We start from the raw sequence: 8653 nt of genomic DNA, 5'->3' as shown, positions 1-8653 counted from the left end.
CACTCCCTTTGTGTGAAAGAGAAAATTGCTTATGAAGCAATTTTCAAGAGAGGTTTGGCTAAGATTGTGAAAAAGAAGAAAAGGGCAATTGTTGTCCTATTTGCTAGCACAAAGTATAGTTAAAAACTCCTTCATTTATTGAAGGTTCAAGTGCAATCATGTTTACTACCATTTGAGGCCAAGCACTTGATTGGCTAGGGTTTTTGTTCCTTGTGGTGTTCGCGGGATTGCTTCGAAAAGTGCCATCATGATTACGAAATTACATGGCAAGGTAACTTTCTAAACAATAATTTATTTTGTGCTTTTATGTGTTAAATATCACCAAGGTGATCCATGGGTGGAGGCATGTTTTGTTGTTTAGTTATAAAATTTTTAACTTTCTTTCCACTACGTATTTTGAGCATGCCATCCATAGTCAAACCCATCATTATTGGCATATGACTATTGTCTACTTTGTGTTGATAACATCCTTTGTCGAATCATACGTACCTTCTCGATGGCATCTTGCACCAACTTCAGCCGCTCAATGGGTGACTTGCACCTTCATCCATATAATGCCTCAAATGGTGCCATTTGGATGCTAGCTTGAAGGCTATTGTTGTAAGCAAACTCCACTAAAGGTAGATACCGATCCCACCTGACTCTAAGGTCTATTACACATGCCCTCAGCATATCATCCAACTTTTGTATTGTTCGTTCAGATTGCCCATCAATCTGAAGGTGGAAGGCCATGCTAAAATCCAATTTAGTGCCTAAGGCTTCTTGTAACTTTTCCCAGAACCTACTGGTGAACTGTGTCCCTTTGTCAAATACTATAGAAATGGGGATACCATGCAGTCGTACTATCTCATCCACATAAACTTAGGCATACTGAGCAGCCCCGTATGTAGTTTTAATCGAAAGAAAATGAGCTCACTTCGTAAACCAGTCTATTATGATCCAAATCAAGTTGTAGCCCCCATTAGTTTGAGGCAAGCTCGTTACAAAGTCCATTGCAACATGCTCCCACTTCCATTCGGGCACCGGCAATGGTTGTAGTAGCCTTGCGGGCCTTTAGTGCTTGGCCTTAACCTGCTAACAAACCAAGCACTTGGAGACAAACTCAGCTACATCTTTCTTAAGTCCTTCCCACCAATATACCTCTCTCAAATCTTGATACATCTTTGTAGCTCCTAGGTGTACCATGTACGCTACCATATACGCCTTTTTTAATATTTCTCTCCTCAATTCATCACTATCAGGCACATAAAGTCTAGTTCCATACCTCAATACTCCATTTGTGCCTTTAGTAAACATTTTTCCTTTCCCTCCTTGAGGCCTCTAAGGCCTTGGTTACGAACTAATCTTTACTTTGTGCTTTTTTAATCCAGTCTATTAAAATAGGTCTAACTCTAAAATGTGCTAACAATGCATTTGTCTCTAAAACTTCAAAATGCACAGCCATATCTCCTAAGCCCTACATCTCCCGAATCAAGGATCTCCTATCTACAGATATATGTGCCAAACTGCCCATCGACTTTCGACTTAAGGCATACGCCACTACATTAATCTTACCAAGATGATAGTGAATAGTGCAACCCTAAGCAACTCCACCCACCTATGTTGCCACAAGTTAAGATCCCTCTGCTGAAATGTATAGTTTAAGCTCTTATGGTCTGTATATATCTCGCAAGTCTCACCGTACAAATAATGTCTCCAAATCTTTATGGCAAATACGATTGCCACCATCTCCAAATCATGTGTGGGGTAATTTTGCTCATGCCTTTTAAGTTGCCTTGATGCATATGCAATCTGCAACGACCTCTTCCCAGTCGCTGTCGGTGTCCAAGACTTCCGAAAAAGACCCGCCAAGTCTTAAACAAGCTTGTCTAGAATTTGCTCGTTAATCCACTACATTCAATCACCATATAATATTGATACTTTCATATACTAAATTGAACCATAAATATAAAAATCAATACAAACTTTTTTCTTTTATTCGTTAGTATATGCATTAAAATCTATAATCTCTAAATTAATGCTTATATAAAAATTTAGAATTCATTTACAACTTACTAAATAAAATGCTACGACTTGACCTCGAATAGCGGAGCAACTCGAAATAAAATGCTAGGAGATGCCTTTACCTATTCACGGTGGACCGAACGCGTCACTGACTACACGCTAGGTTGATCCCTATCTGCAAAAGGGGAAATAAAGGGGTGTGAGTCTCATAAACTCAGTGATAATCATCGACTTAGTGAGTAGGGTGTAGATGGGAAAACAAGCAAACGGTAGATCAGTTGAATATAAAAATGCAAGATTATAAAAGCAATTCGTTTCAAACGAGGGTTTGTGCCTTATATAGAAATCGAGAATTACTTATAAAGTATAAATAATCGAGGTAATAAAATTTCTCGCATCAAAATATATTAATAATCATTTTTGAATCAAATCAATAAAATTTAGCAAGCTCCCGCGAAACCAAATAATATTTAAAATCATGCACAAATTATAACTTGCCCTATATGCGAGGAATTACAAATTCATTTCACAGATAAACAAATAGGGGAGCTACGAAAAATCGTTTAATTCCATTTTCACCATGCAGAGAAATATAATTCATAATATTAAAACTTATTTCAACTCGTATAAAACCATTACATTTTTGTCAAAAATAAACAACATGGCTTATGACTTTCTTAAAAACTTGGCTTGTGCCAAAATCATTCTCATACTCGGTTGTCAGGGATACCTTGGCCTGGGGCTATCCCAACCGAGTTCGCCAAGGCTATTAAAAAGTCATGTGCGCATAAATCATGTTTTTATTTTGAAAACAGAGTCGTTCCTTGGCATTGGCTGAGTTCAACCTCACGTGGTGGTTTGGCGTGAAGTGAACTCTAAAGTTTTACCTCAAGAGTTATGCTACGCGCCTCTCTAGCCGAGGTAAGAATATACCCAGATTTCGTGCCCCTCTCATAGGCTAGTGCACAGAACCCGCCACTGCAGTGACCAATCTATAACCCACCAATTCAATAAAAATTCAATAGCATGACATGGCAATTTTATCATTATCCAGCCTATCAAGGCAAACAACAGTTTATACATTTTTAACACAAATACCATTGAAATACCCCATACTTTGATATGGTGATAAATAAAGTTGATCGAATGCAAATTGAGGTCAATTAAAATATTTAGAAGTGATAAAAGACGAAAGGAGTAGTTTAGGATAAAATGTTTCGCAAGTGAGAAAATAATAATAAAATAATAATAATTTTATCGGAGGAGAATTTGTGAGATAAAAGGCGATTTGGAAGTCAAGTGAGGCATAATAAGGTATTTTTGGTACCAAGGAGACAAGATAAAATTTTTAGAATAAAATAATATTTTATTAATAAAATAATATTAAAATATTAATATTTAGCCGGATGTCGAAGTCAATCAAGAAGGAGGATCATATGGTTGATCCAAGTGGGGGAGAAGATGACAAGCCCGACTCTACAGAAATATTTGTGATGACATACATGTGGTGGATAGCATGTTTACATGCTAAGAGAGTCTTGAAAAATTTACAAAAGTCGGTATTGTACCTAGAGGTACAATAAAGTTGATTTAAGCCTCGAACTAGATCAAATAGAGAATTTACAATGAAATTAAGAATTTTAAAGTCCCAGAATGGGTTAATATGGTGATTCGGAGTTCGAGGATCAATTTGGAGTCAAACTGGAATTTTCGCTATCTAGGGGCAAAATGGTCATTTGCCACCTGGGGACAAAATGGAAATTTTTAGAAAAGATTTTTGGCCCCATTTGACTTATTGGAGTAAGATTTGAGGTTTAGAAGTGAAAAATTTTAATTTCGGTATAATTTGGAGTAAAAGGGTAAAATGGTAATTTTGCCATCCGAAATCAAAAATTTAATTTTTGAAAGGATTTTGATCAAATTTAATTATTTGGAGTGTGAAATGAGTATGAGGAGTGCAAATTATGCATTATGGCAAATTTTCAATTTTTGGGGCAAAAATGTAATTTTTGAAAAGTTCGGGGGCAAAAGTGTAATTTTGAAGAATTTGCTCCACCAAAACTTTGGAAAAATCTGGAAATTTCACTTAAGACTTGGATAAGTCAAAGGGAATGCATGGTGGAAAAAGTAGGACAAATGGATGGCTAGAAAAAAAAATGAATTAATAAAATATTTAAAATATGAATAAAATAATATTATTTCATTAAACAATAAAAAAGGCATAAAAAAATCAGCCCACCCATTCTTCTTCTTCAACATTCGGCCAAGCAAGAAACAAGAGAGAGAAAGGAGAAAATAAAACCCTAGCTAAGAAATTTAAAGGGAAAATAGGTGGAAATTCAAAAATCAAGTGAAAAAAGGTAACATTTCTTAAATTTGTCTTGTGCTTTACCTTTCCCATGCATTTTCCATCATTTTTCATGGTTGAATCATGTGATTTGAGGATGATTTCAATTCTGGTCATATGGGTTTAGAGAGAGAAAGTTGTTAGATAAATTTGATTTTGAGCTATGTTAGTGTTTAGTGTTAGTTTAGCATGTTTATGAGTAAAACAACAAGAAAAATATTTATCTTCTCCATGAATTTCTCTAGGCCGAATCTAGCCAATGGTATGTGAGGATGAGGTTGACTTTATTTTAAGAGAATTGGGTGGAAAAATGATGAATTATGAGGTTGGAAATTAAATGGGAATTTTCGGTGCAATAAATTGAAATTTTTACCCACTAGGGGTAAAAGCGTAATTTATAGTCCGGACTGATAAATTGGACCAAATTCACAGTCATTGAGGTATTGTGGATATAATTGGATAATTGAAATTGAAATGGATGGAATTGGAGTCGAATTGGGGATTTTAGGAATTTACACCGTGTATAGGCGAGTTAGGTCGGACACCGCAATTAAGCGATTGTCTAGACATTTCAAATCCTATCTAGTGCATACGCATGGATAAGAGCCTGAAATAATTTATGATAAATTGACACAATTTATTGAATTTTGTGTCATGGATTATGGATAGGTGGTGAGTCAATTGTTTCGGGTAAGAGACTGCACCCGAGGGCGGAAGATAGGAGTATTTCTACTCCTAAAACTGTGAGTAAACTTATTATCGTCTTAATTATCTAGAGTAGTTTTATACAACTGTGTGATTTTATGAAAAATGGGTTTAAATGGTAAATTGCTATGTTTTAAGAGAAATTGTGATTTTATAAAATGATTTTATAAATTTTCTGGAAAATCGAATATTGGTTTTGAAAATAGAGTAATTGGAGACTGCTAGTTTGTGTTGCAAATTTATGGTTTTGAATTGAATGGCTTATGACAATAAATGAGCATGAATGGCTAAACTGATTTTGGTGTTATAATTATTTATACTGTGTATTCAGCCTTGAGAGGCTAGGTTGCGATAAATTGCCATGTCATGCTAGAATGAATTTTATTGATTGGTGGATTATATATTAATTATTTACTGCAGAGGGGGTTCCGTGGACCAGCCTATTAGAGGGGCACGGTAAACTCCATTATATTATTACCTCGAACGGAGAGGCGCGTAGGGTATCTCCTGGGGTAAAGCTTAGGGTTCACTTCACGCCAAACCACCACGTGAAGGGGAACTCAGCCAACGCCAAGGAACGGCTGTATTTTTCTCAAACAAAAATATATTTTAAGTGTATACAAAATTTTAACAGCCTTGGCGGACTCGGTTGGATGCCCTGCGCAAGGTATCACCGAGTATGAGTTTTGGCACGAGCCAAAGTTTTAAGAAATTCATAAGCCAAGTTGATTACTCGATTTTTATGGATTGATTTTATTTGGTTGAAATGAGTTGAAAGGTAATGAAATTACAGTATGATGATTTATTTTAATTGTCTCCATTTACTCGACTTTAGATAGTTTAGATGGTATCTGTTTACTCACTGGGATTTTATAATCTCACCACCCTCATTTCCTCACATTTCAGGCTCAGGGAATTCCGTAGTTAGCTGACTTGAACAAGGACCTTCATTTGGACTCGAATCGGTAAAAGCTGTAGGTTTCCAGCTTCCGATGCATTTTGGATAGATATGGGCCCACGTGTCACTGTAAAAGAAATTTTATGCTTTGGTTATTTGCTTTATAGTATATATGAATATAATTATCTTTTACGCTATAAGAATTATGTACCGATAGTTTTATGAAAATTATTTTACAAGAAAATAGTTTATTTTATTGAATATTTTTATCATATTCAAATGGTCAAATTTTCACTTCAAATGAACGTTTTAGATACTTAATTTTTTTTAATCATTAAATATATATTTTCGGCTTACCTACTACATTTTTAGCAAGTTTCGAGGTTTTCGACAAAAATGACAAAAATGCCCCTGTGAGAAAAAAAAAAAAATGTTATGTTATGATTTGGAAATGATTTGTAATCCTTCGTATTTTGATTATTTGATAACTATTGCTCACCGGGGAAGTGCGAAAGCTGATACGAGAGCCTTGCGAGGTTTCGATCGACATTCGGGGTGAAGAATGTTTGTCGAGGCTTCGCGGCGGTTGACACGGGCTCGATGGGGAGTTCCGGGTCATGACAAATACCCATTAAGCCAATCATGCCCACATTATCATAAGCCATTCGATTCAAAATACAACTTATAACACAACAAGTAGCAGTCTCCAATTACTCTTGAATTTCTTGGTTAAAATGAAATCACCTTTTACAAGAATTCAAATTTGATCTTCAAGGGGATATTTTAAATCTTTCTCAAGATATCGATCCCTACATCACATTAAAACTCTCTTTTCGTAAAATGTTCATTATAAATATTTGCATGATATTTTGTATCAAAATAGCATGGTGAATATGTAATAAATTTCATGAATGCACACCACACAAACAATAAGGCCCAATTTCCTTTTATGTAAATCTTTTCGAAAAGCTTGTTTCCCAGTTCAAAACACTTTACATATAATGTATATATATATTCCAAATGATTTCTAAAAGTAACTTACACCCACAATTCCTTAAAATTCTATCAACGCATGCTTTCCATAAATTTTGCACTTCATGTAAAATATACATACATGTATATATATACGAAATTTTTAAAATTGATAGCCCTTACTCACCTCATAATAGTGGGATATTACTTCACTATTGACTTGTACACGTATATAATTATTCCTATTTGTCGGTCACATACTTCGTTCGGCACACCTCCACGACAAACTTTTCGAGCAACAATTTAAACTCAGTATACTTAATCACACATTTGTATGGGTTGCAACTTAATTAAAATTCCTTAAGCAACTTGCATATTTTTCATCCAAAATATGCACAATATTAAACTACCCATAAACCTTAACATATAACATTAACTTACCATTGGGCCCTCTCCATGGGCTTCTCCATTTTTCTTATTTGGGCTAAGCCCATTTATTTTTATTTCCTGTTGGGCCATGCCCACTTATTTTCTATTTCATTTCTTTTCTTTTTCTTTCTTTTTCTCTCCTCCACGTTTCTTTTTTTTTCCAGCCCGTCACTCCCTTCACCACCGTGGCTTCCTTTCTTCACCACCGTCGCTTCCTCTCTTCCTTTCCCTTCAAAATTAGTCACCAAAAGCCTCGTTTTCTCACCCTTTTTGCTGCCATTTTCTGCTCTAAAATCAGCAGATTTCCAGCTCAAACTTCTAGCAACAAAACTTCTCAATTTTGGCAGCATAAAGCTGTCCAATTTTCCTGTACAAACTACCAGCAAATAGCTCACATTTTTTTCTACACAAATTGGCAGCAAATAGCTCAAATTTTCAGCAGCCAAAGTTGTCCTTCAATGGCAGCAAAAATCTCAAAAATTTTCTTGCAACATAACCTCAAAATTCAGCAGCAAAAACCTTGAATTTTTAGCACCAAAATCCCTCCAAAAAGTACCGAATTTTCTCTCTCAAAGTGCAGCAAAAAATCATATTCTTACCTCACAAATTTTCAGCTTTCTTCTTCTTCCAAAAATTGCTGCAAAAGCTCTCTTTTTCCTTCGTCTCCCATGGTTCTTCTTTCCTTTCTTTTGCTCGGCTTTTGGTTCTTTCCTTTATTTTTCTTCTCCCACTCTCAACCAACTTCCTCTCCTTTTTCTCTTTTATCTCTTTTTCATTTCTTTCATCTCACATGGCCAGCCCCACTATCATTTCTACATTATTCTCTTTTGTTTTCTTTGCTTTTTTTTGTCTTTCTTCCATTCTTTCTTTTATTCTACTGGCCGACCCCCCATTCCATCTTTATTCCTTTCTTTTGTTTTTGTCCTCATTCCATTCTTGACTCATGTGGCCACTCATGTACATATAAAAATATTGTTTGACTTTTCAACATCTCTTCTTCATTATTTTATCATCCATTTTATTTTCATTTTATTTTTATTTCTTCAAAACAATAAAATTTACATATTATGCCTTAACTTCATTTTATTTAACACACCTCCCTCAATTTTTCATATTTTAAAATTAATTCTTTCGACACGTGTAAAAATTCCAATTACCTTTTATCTTCCTTTTCTTATACGTGTATAATCAAAATATCGAGATCGCATTTCAACACGGTGTCACCATAATATTTAAATATTTACTTACTCGTGTTAGCTCAATTTAATAAAATCACGTTGACACAATTATTGTCGTTT

The 8653-nt window shown here is 35.0% G+C and overlaps 1 long non-coding RNA gene across 1 annotated transcript; it reads left to right on the top strand.

Annotated features, from left to right (window-relative positions):
- LOC108662851 lies at positions 4324-6070 on the top strand. Its single transcript, XR_001928695.1, has 3 exons — positions 4324-4364; positions 5021-5094; positions 5963-6070. It is a non-coding gene; the product is annotated as an uncharacterized LOC108662851 (long non-coding RNA).

Source organism: Theobroma cacao, chromosome 7 (assembly GCF_000208745.1).
Source record: "Theobroma cacao cultivar B97-61/B2 chromosome 7, Criollo_cocoa_genome_V2, whole genome shotgun sequence".
NCBI lineage: Eukaryota > Viridiplantae > Streptophyta > Magnoliopsida > Malvales > Malvaceae > Theobroma > Theobroma cacao.
This window is presented reverse-complemented; position numbering and strand designations above follow the sequence as displayed.